The 24,310-nt window shown below is 49.8% G+C and overlaps 1 protein-coding gene across 4 annotated transcripts in view; it reads right to left on the reverse strand.

The window, feature by feature from the left end:
- ripor2 (RHO family interacting cell polarization regulator 2) overlaps positions 1-24,310 on the reverse strand; it is a 399,549-nt gene that overhangs the window by 265,477 nt on the left and 109,762 nt on the right. Inside the window, exon 1 of one of the 4 annotated variants that reach the window (XM_072509642.1) lies at positions 1,723-1,740. The exons of the other annotated variants lie outside the window; for them this stretch is intronic. The gene's annotated coding sequence lies outside the window, so the exon portion shown is untranslated. Of the gene's footprint in view, positions 1-1,722; positions 1,741-24,310 lie in introns of those variants that run through there. 4 annotated transcript variants of the gene reach the window in all.

Below are 24,310 nucleotides of genomic sequence, written 5' to 3' on the forward strand. Positions count from 1 at the left end.
CACTAGAGAGAAATTACCGGTTCTTCTTCAAAATATTTCCTTGGGATCTTTCATCTTTAAACATTCAAATATATACATGTTATAAAAAGCAGGAGCTGGATCATATTTCCAGTTAGCATGTTTGATGGGGAACTTCATTCATTCGCAGTTCACAGTGGAAAATGATAAGCAGCCATTTACAATTTCCTGATATCTGTAGCTGACTGGCAAAGTTTGCACTATAGTGTGAACTCAGGAAATCATACCTTATTAAAACAGTACATAAAGCAACCATTATGAGCTACAATATATTAATCATCTGTTTAAACTGAATAAAAAGATACAATACATGGCAGACTGATAAAAAGGAGCAGCCATGGAGTAATTAGTAACATAGGAACACAAGTAAGTTATTCATTCTGTGTCTGTTCTACCATTCAATTAGATCATGGTTGAAGCGTATCTTAACTCCATTTATTCTCCTTTGTTCCATACCACTTAATGTCCTTGGCTAACAAACCTCTATCATCAATCTCACTTTGGAAATCTTCCATTGACCTAGCTGCAATAACACTTAGCACAGTAAGTGCAGCACGGTAGCATAGTGGGTAGCACAGTTGCTTCACAGCTCCAGGGTCCCAGGTTCTATTCCCGGCTTGGGTCACTGTCTGCGCGGAGTCTGCACGTTCTCCCCGTGTCTGCGTGGGTTTCCTCCGGGTGCTCCGGTTTCCTCCCACAGTCCAAAGATGTGCGGGTTAGGTGGATTGGCCATGCTAAATTGCCCTTAGTGTCAAAGAAATGTTAAGTGGGGGTTGCTGGGTTACGGGGATAGTGTAGATGTGTGGGCTTCGGTAAGGTGCTCTTTGTAAGGGCCGGTGCAGACTCGATTGGCCGAATGGCCTCCTTCTGCGCTGTAAATTCTATGATTCTCTGATTTAAACTCAATTCATTTTTAAAGGCTTTCTAAAATAAGCCCTGTTTGCATGGGTTGGCCATAGAGCTGAATTTATGTCGCCCTGGGAAGAAGCAGTGGAAGCATGGGGAGGCTGAAGATAGGGGGAGACGGATTAGGATGTCTCATGTCTTCCCAAAGCATTGTCCGCTTCAGGGACTCTCCTATGGGAGGGCTGGGAACAGGGTTAGCTTCCCTCTCCACAGAGGCAGCAGCCAATTGGGGTATTTAAAACTCTACTTAAGAGCTACTTAGCGATGGCACTGGCATTTTCCTGCTGTTGAAGTTGCTCCCCCAGCACAAAGCCTGACAGCTCTTTGCAAGCAGTCTCAAACAGTGGAAGGTCGGGGAGCCATTTGAACCGGACGCTCCGTGACCCATTGGCTGGGCCACAGGGATGAAAAGTCACAAAGTCGTCAGAAACCACGCCTGCAGAAGAATATCCTATCAACCCCAAGGTTCCTTCCAGCTTTGGACCACTGAATTTGCTGTCCTCTGCGGGTAACTGAGGATGCCACCATGTTAAAGTCCCTGTCTGCCTCAGCAACATCCACCTCTCCCAGTGAAACTACTGACTGTCTTGTGCTGTGTGCCCTCTAATTAAGTCTTCAGCTTGGGGAACCAACGCACTGTCCTTAACAGGGCAGCAGCCATTGAGGAAACCACCTTAGAAAGCTGCACCAACAGCAGCATTAGTAATTTAGTTGGGCTGCAGATCCCCATATGGGCCCAAGATTGAGGCCCAACACCCTTTGGAAAATTCAGCCCATAATGTCAGTGGCGTATCTTACACTGCGGCACAAGTAATAGGAGCAGGAGTAGACCATATGGCCGATCATTCAACACGATGATGCCTGATCTTGGGCCTCAACACCATAATATGAATCCATAGAGGACTGCCATTTTATTTTGCATCTGTAGAGAGATACCAGAGGGCAGCATATTAATGTTACTCGGTAGATTTGTCATCAAATTAACACTATTAAGAATTTTAGTCTAAATTTAAGGAATAACAATAATCATTAAATGGTAACTCACAATGGGTCCTCTATTATTTGTAACAAATAAATGCAAAAATGGAATGGTTCTCGGGGATTTTTTAGAAGCAAACACCAGAGGACCTTAATCAATGATCTCTCAAAGACTATTTTGGGGAAGTATTCCTATGAAATATTTGCTCCAGATTTGAAAAAATATCCTTTCTGCAAAGTACATATTTCCAGTCTTTCCTGGGGTTCTTCCCCAGCTCATCTTATTACTTTAATGCTTAACACAATCTGTGAATGCCACTCCATCCACAGAGTCTCAAGTCTCCAGTAATCTAAGCACTGTGGTTTGAATGATATGTGCACTATATTTGTGCCAGTTTGGTGTTGGTATGTGTATATCCAATCCATCAAGCCTCAAGAGAGTATTGGGTAGTAACTGTGGTTCTGTAAGGGCCCTTCCTGTTGATTCCCTCAGTTCCTATTTCTTTTATTTTCTCTTTATCATTTTATGTCCATGGATCATTAATGGAGACATACTTTTAAGTTAAGCATATGAAGTAAGGAACTCAAAGTGTCAAAATAGTACACTGTGTTATAAAGTTTTGTATCTTGGGCAGAAGACCTCAGACTTTATGACGCCCAAGAGACTGGGAAGAATCATTTTGATTGGTTGGCTGGTAGCCAATGGATTGGCCAGGGACAATATTCTGCCCAACAACTGACAGCAATTGGTTCCTGTAAAGTAGAGTTTTTTGGGAGAATCTGGGAGAAGCCACTGGACCCAAGGTGGAAGCAGCTCTCTCTGCTATGCTGTCTACTGTCTGAAGGCAGAAGCTTCTAGACCCTGCAAGAATAAGCTGTCTCCCTCACTCTGTCTTGAATGCTGGCTGCTTACTATTTCTGTAAGTCCACAGTGAAAACCATTACAAGCTGAAAGAAAAGATAACATCCATCTGAAAGCCTAGAGTGAAGAAGAAACTAACTGGAAGACAACCATCTGAAACAAAGACTTGCATCCTTTTACTTTCATCATTATTTTACACCCCTCGTTCCCTTCTGTGTTTGTTTGTCTGTGTGTGTTTCAAGAGGGTTGGGTGAGTTAAAAGGGGAGGGGGGGTAGTGATTAGGTAGTAGCTAACCAGTTGTATTTGCTGCCTATTTAATTGTAGTTACTGTTAATAATAAAAAGTTAATTTGCAAACCTGGTGACTGTAATTATTGGGCAGCCAAAGACCTCGGGTATTTTAATAATAAAAGTTAATTTCAACTGTGTTGCGATGTTGGGTCAAGTGCGGCTGGAATTGAGCACACACTGGCCAAGGGTGTCATAACAGTTCAAAGGAAGGAATGGACAAAAAGATTAATCTTCACCACTTGGGCAGCAACCTGGCAGAACAGATTGCCCGGTTTTATTCAACCTATTTCATTTTCACCCGATTGATTTCAGTGGAATGAAAATGAGGTAGGTTCTATAAAGGGTTAGCAATCTGTGCTGTCAGATTTCTGGCAAGGTGGTAGAGCCAAATAACTTTCATCATGGCGTTAACTGGGAAAGCAATTTTACAAATGTCAAATTAGGAAATGAAAACTGACCTTCATGAATAATTTGGATGAGCTAAATGCCTAGAGTTAAATGTTTAAAGTCTCTGGCCCTATCGTGGAGCCTTACTCAACGGCAGATTGGCAAATCAAGCATTGACCTGCATACCAAACCCGTGCTCCCACCCAGCTTCACAAAACTCACTCACGTTCCTCTGAAGGTATCTCAAGGAGTGGGAAGGGGGGGGGGGTACATTTAGTACCAATCCCAGCTGCAAAGTTGCAAAGCATATTTTCCGAAAATTGGTCTTTTATCAAGATAAAACTTCAACTTTAATTAGTTCCTAGCAGATTTCCCATGGTGTTGTTTATGATGAGTTGGAGAATATGTTCTTTTGTAATAATAGGAGTGTAAGTAACAAAGTGTGACAAGGTGCGTGCGACAGGAAGAGAGCGTGACTTGCCAGAATTATGTTATATTCAAAGCCTTTAATACATTTAAAATATCAAAGTGTTACATTTATGTATCAAAAACACAATTCAAACTGTAGTAGAAATCTAGTAACAACAGAACAATACTGGATAATTTAGGCAGTATTTGAAATATATTAATGACTACATAGCTTCATATAACATTCGAAACCACTGTATTAACTGTATAAACTGTATTAAGTGCAATAGACAAACTCAGTTTTAATCTTCCAAACCTGCTGAAATGTGCCAAAGCAGAGATCAACAGGGCTTCAGGTCTTTGATGGAATCATTGGGGAGATTTGCTTTTCCAGAAAGTGACTAGGGCACCCGATTTCCTGATGCATATTCCTGGAACACACTGAAACTGGAAACCAGTCCGATACTACCGGTTCCAGAACAATATGGCACTTCAGCCTTAGACGCCAAAATTACCTTTGCCACAGCTTAGGCAGAATCTTCTTAAAATAGGCCAACAAGGCAGGGAGTTAGGTAGTGGGTAGCATTTAAGAAAATGTACCCCCCCTTCCCTGAGATAGCACAGTGGTTAGCACTGTTGCTTCACAGCTCCAGGGTCCCAGGTTTGATTCCGGCTTGGGTCACTGTCTGTGCGGAGTCTGCACATTCTCCCCGTGTCTGCGTCGGTTACCACCGGGTGCTCCAGTTTCCTCCCACAAGTCCCAAAAGGTGAATTGGACATTCTGAATTCTCCCTCAGTGTACCCGAACAGGCGCCGGAGTGTGGCGACTAGGGAATTTTCACAGTAACTTTATTGCAGTGTTAATGTAAGCCTACTTGTGACAATAATAAAGATTATTATTATTGTTACTGGCTACCTTAACAAAAACATGAGCGGGTTCTGTGAAGCTAGATGGGAGCAGGGATTTGGCATGCAGCTATTCCTTGATTCCCCAATTCACCATTGAGTGAGGCTCCTTGCCCGGGTCATAGCCTTGAAACATTTGATTCTGGGCATTTAGCTCATCCAGATTATTAATGATGGTCAGTTTTCAGTTCCATCAATGTATTCAGCATCCATTCAGTTTCATTTGTGCATTTGTACTTCCCAGGCATCCCTTGTATGAATCACATTACGCCTTCATCATGCATCATCTGGATGGTAACCTCCCCCACATTCTCAGGAATGGAAGAGGCATCGCCATCCATGATATCCTCAGTGTTCATCGTCTCTACAGCACCAGGTTGCACACTGCACAGCAGCTAACCAAGTCACACAAGACCCTCACTGGCACATACTGAGAGGCTCCACCAGATCGATCAAGGCATCTGAATTGCATCTTCAGAAACACTATGGTTTGCCCAATGGTCGCTTGCACCACCCCGTGGCAGATATTACCATAGGGAAAATGCTTGAATCCATTATCAAGGACTTTATAGTGGAATATTTAGAAAGCAGTGGCAGGGTCAGTCAGAGTCAGCAAGGATTTATGAAGGGAAAATCATGCTTGACAAATCTGTTGGAATTCTTTGAAGAGTTGACCAGTACAGTTAACAAGGGGGAGCCAGTCAATGTGGTATATTTGGACTTTCAGAAGGTGTTTGACAAAGTCCCACATAAGAGATTATTGTGCAAAATTAAAGCGCATGGGATTGGGGGAAATGTATTGAGGTGGATAGAAAACTGGTTGGCAGAGAGGAAACAAAGAGTTAGGGATTAATGGGTCCTTTTCAAATTGGCAGGCAGTAACTGGTGGGGTACCACAGGGATCGGTGCTGGGACCCCAGCTATTCACAATATATATTAATGATTTGGATGAGGGAACAAAATGTAACATCTCAAAGTTTGCAGATGATACCACATTAGGTGGGAGGGTGAATGGTGACGAGGATGCAGGGATCCTAGAGCAAGATCTGGACAGGTTGGGCGAGTGGGCAAACCAATGGCAGATGCAGTATAATTTGGATAAGTGTGATGTTATTCACTTTGGAAGCAAAAACAGGAAGGCAGATTACTACCTGAATGGTTGTAAATTAGGGAGGGGGAGGGTGCAGCGGGACCTGGGTGTCCTTGTACACCATTCGCTGAAGGTGAGCATGCAGGTGCAGCAGGCGGTAAGGAAGGCTAATGGTACGTTGGCCTTCATTGCAAGAGGTTTCGAGTAGAGAAGCAGGGATGTGTTGCTGCAATTGTACAGGGCCTTGGTGAGGCCACACTTGGTGTATTGTGTGCAGTTTTGGTCTCCTTCTCTGAGAAAAGATGTTCTTGCTCTCAAGGGAGTGCAGCAAAGGGTTAACAGACTGATTCCAGGGATGGCGGGACTGTCGTATGAGGAGAGATTAACTAGGTTGGGATTGTTCTTGCTGGAGTTCAGAAGAATGAGGGTGGATCTCATAGAGACTTATAAAATTCTAACAGGACTAGACAGGGTAGATGCAGGGAAGATGTTACCAATGATGGTTGTGTCCAGAACCAGGGGTCACGGTCTGAGGATTCAGGGTAAACCATTTCGGACAGAGATAAGGAGACATTTCTTCACACAAAGAGTGGCGAGCCTGTGGAATTCATTACCACAGAAAGTAGTTGATGCTCAAAGTTTGAATATATTCAAGGGGCGGCGAGATAGCACTTGGGGAAATGGGATCAAAGGCTATGGGGCGAAAGCAGGATTAGGCTATTGAGTTGGATGGTCAGCCATGATCGTGATGAATGGCGGAGCAGGCTCCAAGGGCCAAAAGGCCTCCTCCTGCACCTATTTTCTATGTATCTATGTATTACACCTCTCTTCTGCACCCATGCATGAGTTCCTCTTAGGCATGACTCTCCCTGTTCTCAGTGATTGTCTCCGATTATTGTTATAATCCCATGCCAGACCACTGAAATTTGCTTATAACCCAGCTAGGGACCAGCAACCTTTGTTATAAAATGGACATAATTTGAAATCTCAGTTACTTACTAAGCGAATAAAGCCACACAATACCACAGTTTAAAACCAATAGAAGGAATTTTATGTACAAAAATCAACAATGCAGTCACTACTCCATCTTAAGCTCCAATATGGAGAATTAACGTGAGGTAAACATGAATTAACAGGTAAACTGTGGTTGATGAAAATGAAAATCGCTTATTGTCACAAGTAGGCTTCAATGAAGTTACTGTGAAAAGCCCCTAGTCGCCACATTCCGGCGCCTGTTCGGGGAGGCTGTTACTGGAATTGAACCGTGCTGCTGGCTTGTCTTGGTCTGCTTTCAAAGCCAGCGATTTAGCCCTGTGCTAAACTGTGCAGCCTGGTGATCACACCACAAATGGCAGACCAAGGCATATCCCTCAAATTTCTCAGTAACCCACCCAGACGTCAGTGATCATTGTGAGTCACAAGATCATTAAAACTCTATTTTCTTCAGGAGGGAATTCAGCTCCTTTCTTTCAAAAGGTGTAGTTTCTGATCTCCCGCAACAGCCGCTCCAACTTACATTGACGCAACAGCTGCTCACTGCTCAATTGCTCAATCTCTTCTCCCCAGTCTGTGTCGCACTGGGCTCCTGAGACTGCATCCCAGTATCTAATTACCGGTACAATCCGGCTCCCTAGTTACTCAGAGCAGAACACCAACTCTCCTGGGTTTTCCCTTGCTTCACCAAGCTGGTATTGCCTCTGGGTTTCTCTGATCTCTCCAGTTGACTTCAATAAATACTGCTTCTGGACCTCCCTAACTCTCAGCTTATCAAGCTAACACCGCCTGCACTTCAGCTGTATGGAGCTGATAGAATTTACATAGAATTTACAGTGCAGAAGGAGGCCATTCGGCCCATCAAGTCTGCACCGGCCCTTACAAAGAGCACCCTACTCAAGCCCACGTCTCTATCCTATCCCCGTAACCCAGTAACCCCCACTTAACCTTTTTGGACACTAAGGGCAATTTAGCATGACCAATCCACCTAACCCGCACATCTTTGGACTGTGGGAGGAAACCGGAGCAACCGGAGGAAACCCACGCAGACACGGGGAGAACGTGCAGACTCCGCACAGACAGTGGCCCAAGCTGGGAATCGAACCTGGGACCCTGGAGCTGCGAAGCAACTGTGCCAACCACTATGCTACCGTGCTGCCCTCTTCATCTGCACCCAATGGACCTTTTCATCTGGGCTCATTTTCGGGCCATATCCCGGTCGCATGGTTGGGATTTCATCCCCTTTCCAAGTAGGTTGCTCTTGCGCTCGTGTCGGAACATGCCAGGTATTGAAGACCTTTACCTCCACCCAGAAAACCCATGAATACAGGCAATACCAATTCCCTTGTGATGTCTATTCTTGGAAGCACAACAGGTGCCTCAAAAGCTGTGACACATGGGACTGGCTAAGCAGATAGGTGTTATGGCTAATGGGGAAATGTGCATCTGATGGATCCTTCTCTGGTGTTCACAGACCAGTTGTACATTGAGTGGATGGAAACACCTCCTGTTGATGAAGGCCACTGACTGGTCTGTGGGAGCCTTGCTGGCTGTATGTTTGCAGTCGAGCGCATCTTACACCTGGGGAATCCAGCAAAGACCCCAAACACAACGGCATGGATTGAGGATTGGTTAACGGACAGAAAACAGAGAGTACGGATCATTCTCAGGTTGGCAGGCCGTGTCTAGCAGACCACTGCAAAAATCAGTGTTTGGTCCCAACTATTCAAAATCTAGATCAATGATTTGGACGGAGGATGGGGGGAGGGGGGGTGGGGGGCAATGATATTTCCAAATTATTCTTATTGTTTAAAAATTAATTTAGAGTACCCAATCATTTTTCCTCCAATTAAGGGGCAATTTATTGAGGCCAATCCACCTAACCTGTGTGGTGAACCACTGTAATAGGAGATGTAAGGTAGGACCTGCACTACAGGTTCTCCGGCTGGCTCCGCTCACGGAGAACTGTATAAATATGCATGACCTCCAGTGCCCTGCCATTTCGCCGGCTGCAGCAGGAGGCCACGCATCTGACTGTAATAAAGCCACAGATGTACCCAACTTTAGTCTTTGTGCAATTGATCGTGCATCAATTTATTACAGTCAGATTTTCCACAGAATGGATATCAGAATTAAGCCCAATCGCCTGCAGCTGGATCCACACTCGCCCGACGCCAGAAAAGACTTTACTCACTGGCTAGCATGTTTTGAGGCCTACATCAAGGCTGCGGACCCCGAGTTAATGGAGGTCCAGAAGATAAACGTCCTGTACTCCAGACTGAGCTCCAGCGTGTTCCCGTTGATCCAAGATGCCATGAATTACACAAAAGCAATGGAAATCCTTAAGGAACACTAAGCGCAGAAGGCGAATACGCTCTTCACCAGGCATGTACTTGCCACCCGCTCGCAACTACCTGGTGAGTCCATCGAAGACTTCTGGTGCGCCCTAATTCCACTCGTCTGGGACTGTGACTGTCAGGCCGTTACGGCCGCCGAACACGGGAATGTCCTCATGCGCGATGCCTTCGTGACGGGGATTGCGTCGGACCGCATCCAAGAACGATTTCTGGAAGGGGCCGCGCTCGAAATGGCGGAGACGAAAACCTTGGCGCTCTCCATGACGGTCGCATCCCGTAACATACAATCGTACCTCTCCCGCCATGCTGCCCACCCGTCTACTCCTTCCTACCCCTCCTGGACCCCGCCGACAGCTTCCTCAGCCGGGGCCATGATACGGTAAGGTGCTGCTCCCTTGCGGTCCACCCTGCCAATCAAAGGATCTTCCTAGCATCCGGGTCCCACTCCGTCCCGATCCGAGGCTTTTGTACAGTCACCCTCACGGTCCAGGGTGTAGAATTTAGTAACTTCCGCCTCTATGTCCTTCCTAATCTCTGCGCTGCACTCCTGTTGGGCCTGGACTTCCACTGCAACCTCCAGAGCTGCAACCTCAGATTCGGCGGGCCCTTACCCCCCCCTTACCGTTTGCGGCCTCATGACCCTCAAGGTCGATCCCCCCTCCCCCTTTGCCAATCTAACTGCGGAGGAGTTGCCACTAGGAGCAGACGGTACAGCGCCCAGGACAAGACCTTCATCAGGTCCGAAGTCCAGCGGCTGCTTAAGGAGGGTATTATCGAGGCCAGCAACAGCCCCTGGAGAGCCCACGTGGTAGTGGTTAAAACTGGGAGAAACACAGGATGGTTGTGGACTACAGCCAGACCATCAATCGGTACACGCAGCTCGACGCGTACCCCCTCCCACGCACATTGATATGGTCAATCAGATTGCGCAGTACCGGGTCTTCTCAACAATTGACCTGAAATCCGCCTACCACCAGCTCCCTATCCGGAAGTCGGACCGGCAATACACGGCCTTCGAGGCGGACGGTCGCTTCTACCACTTCCTTAGTGTCCCTTTCGGTGTCACAAATGGGGTCACGAATTGTCGGCCAGTACGGTTTGCGGGCCACCTTTCCGTACTTAGATTTTTAAAAAAATATTTTTTTTAATGAAAGCTTTGCAAAGTTTTTCATAATAAATAGTAATAATCCTAACACAGCAAAATAGAGTGAACATTAACAGTGCAAAAAGAGAATATACAATAGCAATTGACTAGACGAGACCCCACGCGCCTCAGTCTTCCCACACCCTCCCAACGGAGCACCCACACCCCTATGGGTCGCTGCTGCTGCTGGCGTTTTAATTTTCTTTGAGAAGCCATCGGACGGTATTATGCCCCCGCTCAATAGCAGCAGCTCTGTACACTTGGCAAAATTATTTACACACATAAGTAGGCGTCTGTTCGTGGTGTTGTCGTCCCTTGCTTCTCCCAGACGGAGTTCACTGCCGTTGTCGTCTCGTTCCGCTTCTGCGCACTTCCGCTTCTGCGGCCCTCCCGTCTTCCCCGTTTTCTCTGTTCCTGTGGACGTTAAGTTTGTTAACATTTCCCTGCCTCCCCCTCCCTGGCTCCCCTCTATTGTTCCGTCTCTTCCCTCTACCCCCCCTCTCCCCCTCGCCTTTCCTTCCTCTTAGATTTAGCTGTAGTCCCCCCCCCCCTCCCGGTCTATCTCTCCCTCTCATGCATTGGCTACTTTCCCCTGATTCTTGGCTACCTGGCTATTCTTCTGCTTGTTCGTTGGTCACAAACAGGTCCCGGAACAATTGGGCGAATGGCTCCCACGTTCTGTGGAAGCCGTCGTCTGACCCTCGGATGGAGAATTTGATTTTCTCCATTTGGAGAGATTCCGAGAGGTCGGACAGCCAGTCTGAGCTTTGGGTGGTGCTGCTGACCGCCAGCCGAACAGGATTCTACAGCGGGCGATCAGGGAGGCAAAGGCAAGGGCGTCCGCCCTCCTCCACAGGAATAGATCTGGCTGGTCTGAAACCCCGAAGACCGCCACTTTCGGCATGGCTTCATCCTCACCCCCACCACCTTGGACATTGCCTCGAAGAAGGTTGTCCAGTACCCCGCAAGTCTGGGGCAAGACCAGAACATGTGGGCATGGTTGGCTGGGCCTCCTTGGCACCGCTCACATCTGTCCTCCACCTCCGGGAAGAACCTACTCATACGGGTTCTTGTTAAGTGGGCTCTATGTACCACTTTTAGCTGCGTTGGGCTGAGCCTTGCGCACGTGGAGGTGGTGTTGACCCTATGCAATGCTTCGCTCCAGAGTCCCCACCTTATTTCGATCCCCAGGTCCTCCTCCCACTTCATTCTTGTTGAGTCCAATACAGTGTCGGCCCCTTCTACCAGTCGGTCATACAAGTCACTACAGTTTCCTTTATCTAGTATGCTTGCGTCCAGTAACTCTTCCAGTAATGCCTGTCGTGGCGGTTGTGGGTATGTCCCTGTCTCCTTTTGTAGGAAGATTTTTAGTTGCAGGCACCTTAGCTCGTTCCCGCTGGCTAGCTGGAATTTCTCTGTCATTTCGCCCAGTGTTGCGATCCTGCCGTCCGTGTATAGGTCCCTGACTGTCAGTGTCTTTCTGTCCTGTCCCCACCTTTTGAAGGTGGCGTCAGTCATCGCTGGCGTGAACCTATGGTTGTTGCAGATGGGAGCTTTACCCGACATTCTGGTCAGGCCAAATTGTTGCCAAATAGTTCGTTCCAGGACTGGAGGGTGACTATTAACTCCGGGCTGCTGGAGTGTTTTTTGGGTGGGGATGGGAGCACCACCGTGGCGAGGGCCCGGAGGGAGGTCCCCATGCAGGAGGCCTCTTCCGCGCGCACCCACTCGGCTTCTGGCTCCTTGATCCATCCCCTTATTCGCTCGGCCGTCGCCACCCAGTGGTAAAATTGTAGGTTTGGGAGGTTTAGCCCCCCCTGGATTTTGTTTTTTGTAAGACCTTCTTTGGGATCCTAGCATTCTTCCCCCCGCCATATGAACGCCATGATTAGTTTGTCTAGTGCTTTGAAAAAGGCCTTCAGGATGTAGATCGGGATGGATCTGAATAGGAAGAGGTACGTGGGCAGTACGTTCATTTTGATCGTCTGGACTCTCCCTGCGAGGGAGAGTGGGAGTGTGTTCCATCTTTGCAGGTCCTTTTTTTCTTCCTCTGTCAGACTGGTGAGGTTCCATTTGTGGATCCCTTTCCAGTCGTGGGCTATTTGGATCCCCAGGTAGCGGAATTTGTGTCAGGCTTGTTTAAACGGCAGTCCCGTTAGGGCTGCCCCCCCCTACTTGTGGGTGTACCGGGAAGATCTCGCTTTTGCTCATGTTGAGTTTATAGCCCGAGAAGGCGCCAAACTCTTTCAGGAGCGCGATGATTCCGTCCATGCTGCTCTGTGGGTCCGAAATGTAGAGGAGCAGGTCATCTGCATAGAGTGAGACTCTGTGCTCTCTGCCGCCCCTTCGGACCACCCTCCAGCTTTTTGCTGCTCTGAGCGTGATTGCTAGTGGTTCGATCGCTAGAGCGAACAGCAGCGCGGACAGCGGGCATCCTTGTCTGGTGCTCCTGTGCAGCTAGACGTATCGGGAGTTGGTGTTGTTGGTCTGTACGCTCGCCATGGGAGCGTTGTATAGGAGCTTTACCCAGGAAGTGAACCCTGTTCCAAACCCGAACTGCTCCAGTACCTCTATGAGGTATTTCCATTCGACTCTGTCGAAGGCCTTTTCTGCGTCTAGGGAGATGATCACCTCTGGTGTTCTCTCCCCGGAGGGGGTCATTATCACGTTCAGCAGGCGCCTGATGTTCGAGGTAAGCTGTCTACCTTTGACAAAGCCCGCCTGGTCCTCTGCGACCACCTCAGGTACACAGTCTTCTAACCTTTTGGCTAGGATTTTGGCCAGTATTTTGGCGTCTGCATTCAGCAGGGAGAGGGGTCTGTATGACCCACATTCCATCGGGTCTTTGTCTTTCTTAGGTATCAGCGAGATTGAAGCTGTGCTAGCATGGGTGGCTGTGTGCCCCTAGCTAGCGAGTCTGTGAACGTCTCCCGCAGGTGCGGGGCCAGTGCTGTCGCAAATGTTTTGTAGAAGTCCGTCGGGTCCCAGCACCTTCCCCGCCTGCATGGAGCTAATGCTGTCCATGATCTCTCCCAGTGCTAGTGGTGCTTCCAAGCCCCATTTTCTGCCCTCCCCCACGACTGGAATGTCCAGTCCATCAAGGAACCGTTTCATCCCAGACTCCCCCATTGGGGGCTCTGAGGTGTGCAGCCCTTGGGAGAAGGCCTTGAAGGTTTTGTTAATCTTTTCTGGTTCTGTTTCTAGCGTGCCTCTGGTATCCCTGATTTGTGCAATTTCTCTGGTGGCTGCCTGCTTTCTCAGCTGGTGTGCCAACAGGCAGCTGGCTTTGTCTCCGTGTTCGTATAGGGTCCCACGTGCCTGGCGGAGTTGGTGCACTGTTTTCCTGGTGGAGAGCAGATCAAAGTTCCTTTGTAGCTCTTTCCTCTCCACCAGGAGCTCTGCGGTCGGGGCCTCTGAGTATTTAGGGTCACCTCCAGTACGGAGTCGACCAGCTGCTGCCTCGCCACCCTTTCCTCCCTATCTCTGTGTGCTTTCAAAGCGATGATTTCCCCTCTTAGTACGGCCTTTAGTGCTTCCCAGAACGTGGAGGGTGAGACCTCCCCGTTCTGGTTGTTCTCCGTGTACTCTGCAATGGCCCATGATAACCTTTCATTGAAGGCCTTGTCCGCTAGTAGGGCGACGTCCAACCTCCATGTGGGGCGTTGGGCCCTGCCCGTCTCCAGCCTCACGTCCATGTAGTGTGGATCGTGGTCTGATATCACAATTGCGGAGTATTCCACCTTGTCTATCCCCGGAAGCACCATTTTCCCTACCACAAAGAAGTCAATTCTGGTGTATACGTTGTGTACTGGGGAGAAGAAGGAGAATTCCTTCTCCCCGGGTGGGCGAACTTCCAGGGGTCCACCGCTCCCATCTGCTCCATAAAGTGACTGAGTTCCCTTGCCGTGCTTGAGGTTTTCCCCGCTTTGGGGTTTGATCTGTCTGTCTTTGGGTCCTGTACACAGTTGAAGTCCCCCCCCATGATTAGTCGATGCGTCGCTATGTCAGGGATTTCTGCCATGGTCTTCTTGATGAAGCTTGTGTCGTCCCAGTTGGGTGCGTACACGTTAACTAGTACTACCGGTGCCCCATCCAGGGCCCCGCTGACCATGACATACCGTCCCCCTGGGTCCGTAACCGTCTTTGTCGCCCGAAACATCGTCCTCTTGCCGATCAATATCGCCACCCCCTGGCCCTTGTCCCATAGCAGGAATGGTAGGTCTGTCCCACCCAGCCCTTTCTTACCCACGCGCAGTTTGTCCTGCTCTCTCAGGTGTGTCCCTTGGAGGAAGACTATGTTGGCCCTCATATTTCTTAGGTGGGTGAGGACTCTGGATCTCTTCACTGGGCCGTTGAGTCCCCATACGTTCCAGGTGACTATCCTGGTGGGGGGCTTCTGTCCCCTCGCTCCTGTGGGATTAACCATACTTACCTGGTGGACGCGCCCCTACCCTCCGGGGTTTCCCTTTGTCAGGGGGCCGTCCTGGATGGCCGCTGTCACTGCTCTCTCCATGCGGTCAGGTCCCTGCGCTCCAGGGTTTCCCTTTGTCCCGGGGGCACACGACGTGGCCGCCCACTGTGTGTCCGCCATGCGGGTAGTCCCCTGCACTCTGGGGTCTCCCTTCGCCCAGAGACCGTACTGGGTGGGTGCCTGCAGCGATTCCTTGTTTCGAGCCCTTGGTTGTGGCACTTTGTAGCCCTATTCCTTTTCTAGCCTTGTTTGTCCCTCCTTCCCTGTGTCGCCTCTTCCCGGTCTCTCCCTCCCTGTGTCCCCCCCCTCCCGATCTCTCCCCGTTCCCCCTCTCCCTTGTACCCCTCCTTTGTTCCTCTTTCCCCTGTCCCTGTCCCAGTTTGCTCTCCCGTCTCCGTTGAGTGGTCCCCCCCACCTCCAGCCTGGCGCCTTCCCCCCTGTTGGGGGCGCGCTGCGGCCCTGCTTTGTTGCATGCCTCGGGCGCTAGCTTTCCTGCTAGTGCGGCGGCCCCCCTCTCGGGAGTTACTGTCTCGCTTCTCCCCTGCCCGGCCTCTACGGTTTTCTGCCCGCTCTTCCCCTGCCCTACCCTGCACTCCTCTTGCTTGCTCTCCCTTCTCCGCTACTCTCGTTACCTCGTGCTGGGGCCTGGCCTCCCACCTGAAGCGGTCCCTCGGGCAGTGGTTTGTTCTTTGTTCAGGGTGCGCTCGCCGTGGCGGGGGCAGGGGGGCCTGGCGTTGCCTCACCCCTCCCCTCCCCCCCCCATCGGCGTGATGTTGCCCCCTGCCAGGGGCCCCTCATTTCTACCTCCCCTCTTATTTATTTATTTATTTATTTATTTCCCCCCCCCCCCCCCCTTCCCTTTTTCTGCTCCCCTCCCTTCCCTCCTTTACCACTTTATTTTTCCCTCATCTCAGGTGAACTTGTTTTGGGTGAGAACAAGAAAAGTGCAAAAATATATATATATTTTTTTTAAGTTTTAAAGTTTTCTTTTCAGAGTTTTGTTTTTGCAAAAGTTATTTTTTCCTTCCTTTTCCCTCACTCACCCAGGTCAAGAGAGAGAGAGAGAGGCTTCTGATCCGGAGTCCCTCTATGTTCCTGCCTCGTGGTGGTCGCCGCTGGGGGGGGGGAGCGTCGGTCGGAAGGTCCCCGCTGCTGTCCCCGCTGCTGTCCCCGCTGCTGTCCCCACTGCTCGGTCCAGGCCACCACTCATCGCACCCTGCGGTCTCCTGCTGGGAGGGGGGGGGGGGTCGGTCGGTCCCCGCTTCGTTCCCCGCTGCAGTCCCCGCTGCTCGTTCTGGGCCGCCGCTCGTCGCACCCTGCGCTCTCCTGCTGGGGGGGGGGAGGGGGTGTCGGTCGCTCCTCCGTTCCTTCCTCCCTGCAGGTTCGGCCCCCGCTTCGGTCCTGGCCACCACTTCAGTCCTGGCTGCCGCGTCGGTCCTGGCCACCGCTTGTCCTGCCCTGTGCTCTACTGCTGTGCGTGTGGGGGATGTCGCCGGATTACTCCTCTCCCAAGGGCCCAGTTCCCCTGCTCCCGATTTCGCGGGAAACTTATTAAAAAAAATTAAATTTAAACATTTTTTAAAATCCCTGCCTGGGGTTATTTTCCTACTACGCTCAGTGGGTCCCAAACTATGCGGACAAGGCCCGCCCACTGATTCAGTCCACCCAATTCCCGCTTGCGGCCGAGGCACAACACGCTTTCGCCTGCATCAGAGCAGACATCGCCAAGGCCGGGATGCGCACAGTGGACGAGTCACTGACTTTCCAAGTAGAAAGCATGGCTTCAGACGTCGCCCTTGCCGTCACTCTAAACCAGGCAGGCAGATCCGTGGCATTCTTTTCCCGCACCCTTCATGCCTCTGGAATTCGACACTCATCCGTCGAAAAGGAGGCCCAAGCTATCGTTAAAGTTGTGCGTCATTGGAGGCATTACCTGGCCGGTAAGAGATTCACTCTCCTTACGGACCAACGGTCGGTAGCCTTCATGTTCAATAATACACAGCGGGGCGAGATCAAAAATGATAAAATCTTGCGGTGGAGAATCGAGCTCTCCACCTATAATTACGAGATCTTGTATCGCCCCGGTAAACTCAACGAGCCCCCCCGACGCCCTCTCCCGAGGTACATGTGCCAGCGCACAAGTGGACCAACTCTGGGCCCTACACGACAGACTTTGTCACCCGGGGGTCACTCGATTGTATCATCTGGTCAAAGCTCGCAATCTGCCCTACTCCCTCGAGGAAGTAAGGACAGTCACCAGGGACTGCCAGGTCTGTGCGGAGCGCAAGCCGCACTTCTATCGGCCAGACCGTGCGCGACTGGTGAAGGTTTCCCGGGCTTCGTCTGTGCTTTTCTTTTATTTTCCGGACAGAGTGGAATCATCTCTCGTGGTTTCCCTACCTTCCATCCCCCCCGGGTTGCGCAGTCTTTTGGTAACTCATCTATCTTGGTGTTTTAATAATTTAAAAAATAAAAATTCTTATTAGGTTACTCCTCGTTGTTGGCCTCGAACATGTTTTAGGGGATCTTCATTCATGAACAATGAGCTGCGTCAGTTCCTGCTCAGCAGGGGTATAGCCTCCAGCAGGACGACCAGCTACAACCCCCGGGGAAACAGGCAAGTAGAACGGGAGAATGGGACAGTTTGGAGGGCCGTCCAGCTGTCCCGACGGTCCAGGAACCTCCCAGCCTCTCGCTGGCAGGAGGTCCTCCCTGACGCTCTACACTCCATCCAGACACTATTGTGCACCGCCACTAATAACAGACGCCATGAACGTGTTTTTACCTTCCCCAGGAAGTCCACATCCGGCGTGTCGCTCCAGACTTGGCTCACTGCTCCAGGACCTGTCCTTCTCCGTAGGCACGTCCGACTCCACAAGGCGGACCCCTTGGTGGACAGGGTTCACCTGCTCCACGCCAACCCTCAATATGCCTACGTTGAGTTCCCCGACGGCCGCCAAGATACTGTCTCACTCAAGGACCTGGCACCGTCAGGTTCCACCCCAACACACCCCCTCACCAATGCGCCCGCCCCCCACCTCCCACCGCGCCGCCAATATTGACCCCCACCAGAGCACGCCCCCCCTCCCCTTTTCCGCACAAGAGGACGAAGAGGACTTCTGCACGCTCCCGGAGTTCCCGGATGACTGGCCAGCATCAGCACTGCCACCACTGCCATTGGTGCCACCTCCACCACCGCCAGCACCGACTTCGCCGCCACCGTTATGCCGCTCCCAACGAAGCACCAAAGCACCGGACCGGCTGAGCCTTTGACGGACTCCGGACCGTCAACATGGACTTTTCTTTCCCTACCACTGTACATAATTCCACTAATTGTATATAGCTGCACGTCACCCCCGCCGGACTCATTTTTAACAGGGGGTGAATGTGGTGAACCACTGTAATAGGAGATGTAAGGTAGGACCTGCACTACAGGTTCGCCAGTAGCTTCTGCCAGCTGGCTCCGCCCACGGAGAACTGTATAAATATGCTTGACCTCCAGTGCCCTGCCATTTCGCCAGCTGCAGCAGGAGGTCATGCATCTGACTGTAATAAAGTCACAGTTGTACCCAACTTTAGTCTTTGTGCAATTGATCATGCATCAACCTGCACATCTTTGGGTTGTGGGGGGTGAAACCCACGCAGACATGGGGGGAAACACCACACGGACAGTGACCCAGGGCCGGAATTCGAATCCGGGTCCTTAGCGCCGCATCCCAGTGCAAACCACTGCACCACATGCCGCCGATATTTCAAAATTAGCTGATAACATAAAACTGTGTGGGAAAATGAATTGTGTAGCTTCAAGGAGATTTAGACAGACTAAGTGAGTGGGCAAGAATATAATGTGGAAAAATGTGCAGTTATTCTGGCATTGGAGAGAGTACAGAGGAGATTCACAAGAATGATTCCAGGGGTAAATAACTGTAGCTATGAGAACAGATTGTGGATATTGGGACTGTTTCCCTTGGAGAAAAGGAGGCTGAGAGGAGACTTGATAAAGGTATTTAAGATCCTGATGGGTATGGACAGAGTAAATAGTGAGAAACTGTACCAACTCAAGAGAGCATCAAGAACTAGAGGGCACAGATTCAAAATAATTGACAAAAGGTGTAGAAGTGATATGAGGGGCAAAAGAAATCACCCAGAGGGTGGTTGGAGCCTGTAAAAAAAACTTCCAGAGAGGATGGTGCAGGCAGGTTCGATCGAGATATTCAAAAGGGAATTTGATTCCTATCTGAAAAGAAAGAATGTGCGTGGTTATAGGGATGAGGCAAGGGAGTGGGACTGGGTAGAATGCTCTGTCAGAGAGCAAGTGCAGACTTGATGGGCCGAAGGGCCTCTTTCTGCACTGTAAAGGTGCTGCCATTCTGTGACTTTCGTAGTTAAAAACAGAAATGCAGAGTATTTCTTAACGGGAAGAAATTGGGAAATGTTGATGTTCAAAAAGACCTGGGAGTTCTTGTTCATAAGTCACTCAAAGCTAACATGCAAGTGGCAAATGGAATGTTAGCCTTTATTGCAAGGAGATTTGAGTATAGCGGCAAGGAAGGCGTGCTGCATTTGTATCGTGCCTTGAAGAGACCACGGGTGGGATTTTCCGCACAACCCGCCCGTTTTTCACTGCGGCAGACGTGGCTCATCATTGGATCTTCTGGTCTTCCCGTTGTCAATGGAGTTTTCCATTGAATACACCCCCCACCACTGGGAAACCTGTGGTGGTGATGCGCCATCAGCGGGACCATGTCATCGGCAGGACCGGGAGATCCCGCCGGCATGAACAGTCAGAAAATTCCGGCCCACGCTTGGAATATTTTATGTAGTTTTGGTTTCTTTACCTGAGGAATGATATATTGGCCAAAGAGGGAGCGAAACAAAAGTTCATCAGACTAATCCCAGGATGGTGGGATTGTCCGAGGAGGGAAGATTGAGGAGATTAGGTCTGTATTATCTGGAGGTTAGAAGAATGAAAGGTGATCGTATTGATGTGGACAAAATTCTTTCAGAGCTCGGCAAAGTGGACGTCAGAAGGATATTTCTTCCGGTTGAGGAATCCAGAACCAGGGGACTGAATTTCTTCTCTGAAAGGCTAGTCAATCCTTGAAATTCAGGAGGGGCTCACTCTTTGAGTATGTTCAAAACATATGTCACTATATTTCTAGATGCCAATGACATCAAGAGATACAGGGTGGGGAAATGACTTTGAGGCAGAAGATCAACGGAACAGCATTGAGGGGCCGAATGGTCTAATCATTTTACATAGAACATAGAACAGTACAGCACAGTACAGGTCCTTCAGCCCATGATGTTGTTCCGACCATTTATCCTAATCTAAGATCAACCTAACCTACACCCCTTCAATTTACTGCTGTCCATGTGCCTGTCTAAGAGTCGCTTAAATGTCCCTAATGACTCTGACTCTACTACCTCCGCTGGCAGTGCATTGCACACATCCACCACTCTGTGTAAAGAACCTACTTCTAACATCTCCCCTATACCTTCCTCCAATCACCTTAAAATTATGTCCCCTCGTGACAGCCATTTCCGCCCTGGGGAAAAGTGTCTGGCTATCCACTCTATCCATGCCTCTCATCACCTTGTACACCTCTATCAGGTCACCTCTCTGCCTTCTTCGCTCCAGTGAGAAAAGCCCTAGCTCCCTCAACTTTTCTTCATAAGACATGCCCTCCAGTCCATGCAGCATCCTGGTAAATCTCCTTTGCAAACCCTCTCCAAAGTATCCACATCCTTCCTCTAATGAGGCGACCAGAACTGGACACAATATTTCAAGTGTGGTCTAACTAGGGTTTTATAAAGCTGCAGCAAAACCTCGCGGCTCTTAAACTCAATCCCCCTGTTAATGAAAGCGAACATACCATACGCCTTCTTAACAACCCTATCAACCTGGGTGGCAACTTTGAGGGATCTATGTACATGGACCCCAAGATCCCTCTGTTCATCCACACTTCCAAGAATCCTGCCTTTAACCCTGTATTCAGCATTCAAATTCGACCTTCCAAAATGAATCACTTCACATTTATCGAGGTTGAACTCCACATTTATCAAGGTTGAACTCCATCTGCCACTTCTCAGCCCAGCTCTGCATCCTGTCAATGTCCTGTTGTAACCTGCAACAACCCTCAACACTATCTACAACTCCCCCAACCTTCATATCATCGGCAAACGTACTAATCCACCCTTCCAGTGCCTCATCCAAGTCATTTATAAAAACTACAAAGAGCAGAGGTCCCTTGCGGGACACCACTGGTCACTGACCTCCAGGCAGAATACTTTCCATCCACTACCACTCACTGTCTTCTTTCGGCCAGCCAATTCTGTATCCAGACAGCCAAATTTCTCTGTATCCCATGCCCCCTGACTTTCTGAATAAGCCTACCATGGGGAACCTTAGCAAATGCCTTACTGAAATCCATATACACCACATCCACTGCCCAACCTTCATCAATGTGTCTCGTCACATCCTCAAAGAATTCAATGAGACTTGTGAGGCATGACCTGCCCCTCACAAAGCCATGCTGACTATCTTTAATCAAACTATGCTTTTCTAAATAATCATAAATTCTATCTCTCAGAATACTTTCCAGTATTTTGCTCACCACAGACGTAAGACTGTAATTCCCAGGGATTTCCCTGTTCCCTTTCTTGAACAGAGGAACAACATTCGCCTCCCTCCAATCATCCGGTACTACCCAGTGGAGAGTGAGGACGCAAAGATCATCGCCAAAGGCGCAGCAATCTCCTCCCTCACTTCCCGTAGCAACCTTGGGTATATCCCATCAGGCCCAGGGGACTTATCTATCCTGATGCTGTTCAAAATTTCCAGCACATCCTCCTTCTTAATATCAACCTGTTCGAGCTTATTAATCTGGTTCACACTGTTCTCACGAGCAACAAGGTCCCTCTCTTTAGTGAATACTGAAGTAAAATATTCATTTTGGGCCTCCACAACTTCCTCAGACTCTAAGCACAAGTTCCCTCCACTATCCCTGATCGGCCCTACTCTCACTTTGATCATCCTCTTATTTCTCACATCAGTGTCCCAGGATAGAGGGGTCAATTACTAGGGGGCATAGGTTTAAGGTGCAAGGGGCAAGGTTTAGAGAAGATGTACGAGGCAAGGTGGGGTGAAAGGTGAGGACAAGCGGGACCCTGTCCTGGTTCTGGGAGGGAGGAGATCGGGTGAGGGCAGAGATGCGGGAGTTGGGTCGGACGCAGTTAAGAACCCTGTCGATCACAGTGGGCGGGATCCCACGATTAAGGAAGAATGAAGGCATGCCAGTAGCACCATTTTGGAAAGTGGCATCATCGGAACAGATGTGATGGATCAAAGGAACTGGGAAATGGGATGGAGTCCTTACAGGATGTGGGGTGTGAAGTGCTGTAGTCGAGGTAGCTGTGGGAGTTGGTGGGTTTGTAATGGATCCTAGTGGATAGTCATTCCCCAGAAATTGAAATAGAAAGGTCAAAATAGAAAGGTTTGCCTTAAGACTTTGTGCCTTAACACGCGGAGCATTCGCAATATAGTAGATGAATTAATCACGCAAATATATGTAAATGGGTATAATATAGTTGGGATTATGGAGACATGGCTGCAGGGTGACCATGGAGGGGAATTGAACATCCAGAGGTATTCAGTATTTAGAAAGGACAGACAAAGGAAAAGGCGGTGCGGTTGCATTGCTGGTTAAAGAGGAAATTGATGCAATAGTGAAGAAGGATATTAGCTGCAATGGTATAAAATCTGTGTGGGTAGAGCTGAGAAACACCAAAGGACAAAAATGCTAGTGGGAATCATAGAATCATAGAATTTACAGTGCAGAAGGAGGCCATTTGGCCCATCGAGTCTGCACCAGCCCTTGGAAAGAGCACCCTACCCAAGCCCACACTGCACCCTATCCCTGTAACCCCGCATAATCTTTTCGGACACTAAGGGCAATTTAGCAAGGCCAATCCACCTAACTTGAACATCTTTGGACTGTGGGAGGAAACCGGAGTACCCGGAGGAAACTCATGCAGACATCTGTAATTATGGGTGATTTTTTAACCTGCATATAAATTGGGCAAATCAAATTAGCAACAATACCATAGAGGAGGAATTCTTGGGGTGAAATTCTCCGGAAACGGCGCGATGTCCGCCGACTGGCGCCCAAAACGGCGCAAATCAGACGGGCATCGCGCCGCCCCAAAGGTGCGGAATGCTCTGCATCTTTGGGGGCTGAGCCCCAACCTTGAGGGGCTAGGTCGGCGCCGGACGAATTTCCGCCCCGCCAGCTGGCGGAAAAGGCCTTTGGTGCCCCGCCAGCTGGCGCGGAAATGACATCTCCGGCCGGCGCATGCGCGGGAGCGTCAGCGGCCGCTGACAGCTTCCTACGCATGCACAGTGGAGGGAGTCTCTTCAGCCTCCGCCATGGTGGAGACCGTGGCAGAGGCGGAAGGGAAAGAGTGCCCCCACGGCACAGGCCCGCCCGCGGATCGGTGGGCCCCGATCGCGGGCCAGGCCACCATGGGGGCACCCCCCGGGGCCAGATCGCCCTGCGCCCCCCCCCCCAGGACCCCGGAGCCTGCCCGCGCCGCCTTGTCCCGCTGGTAAGGTAGGTGGTTTAATTTACGCCGGCGGGACAGTCATTTTAGCGGCGGGACTTCGTCCCATCCGGGCCGGAGAATCGCGCGGGGGGGGCCGCCAACCGGCGCGGCGCGATTCCCGCCCCCGCCGAATCTCCGGTGCCGGAGACTTCGGCAACCGGCGGGGGCGGGTTTCACGCCAGGCCCCGGCGGGGGGTCGGAGAATCTCGCCCCTGGAGTGTATGTGGGATGGTTTTCTGGACCAATACATTGAGGAACCAACTAGAGAACAGGCCATCCAACTCTTCATCAAGATTGAGAGTGAGGCAGTTGCTTCTGAGGCGGAGGCCCTGAAGCTAAATAAAGGAAACTACAATGGTATGAGGCACGAGTTGGCTATGACAGATTGGGAAGCATTATTTAAAGAGATGACGGTGGATTGGTAATGGCAAACATTCAAGAGCGCATGGGTGAACTGCATCAAGAATAAAACAGGGAAGGTGGTCAAACCATGACTGATGAGGGAAATTAGAGATAGCATTAGATCCAAGGAAGAGGCATACAAATTGGCCAGGAAAAACAGCAGACCTAAGGATTGGGAGCAGTTTAGAATTCAGCAAAGGAGGACAAAGGGTTTGATTAAGAAGGGGAAAATAGAAAACGAGAGTAAGGTTTTGGGGAACATAAAGACTGACTGTAAAAGCTTCTATAGAGATGTGAAGGAAAATGATTGGCAAAGACAAATGTAGTTTCCTTACAGTTAAGAAACAGGGAATTTATAATGGGGAACAAAGAAATCGCTGACCAACGAAATACATACTTTGGTTTTGTCTCCACAAAGGAGGACTCCAATAATGTACCAGAAATATTGGGAAACACAGGGTTTAGTGAGTGGGAGGAACTGAAGGAAATCCGT

The sequence above is a fragment of the Scyliorhinus torazame genome, chromosome 6 (assembly GCF_047496885.1).
Source record: "Scyliorhinus torazame isolate Kashiwa2021f chromosome 6, sScyTor2.1, whole genome shotgun sequence".
Taxonomy (NCBI): Eukaryota; Metazoa; Chordata; class Chondrichthyes; order Carcharhiniformes; family Scyliorhinidae; genus Scyliorhinus; species Scyliorhinus torazame.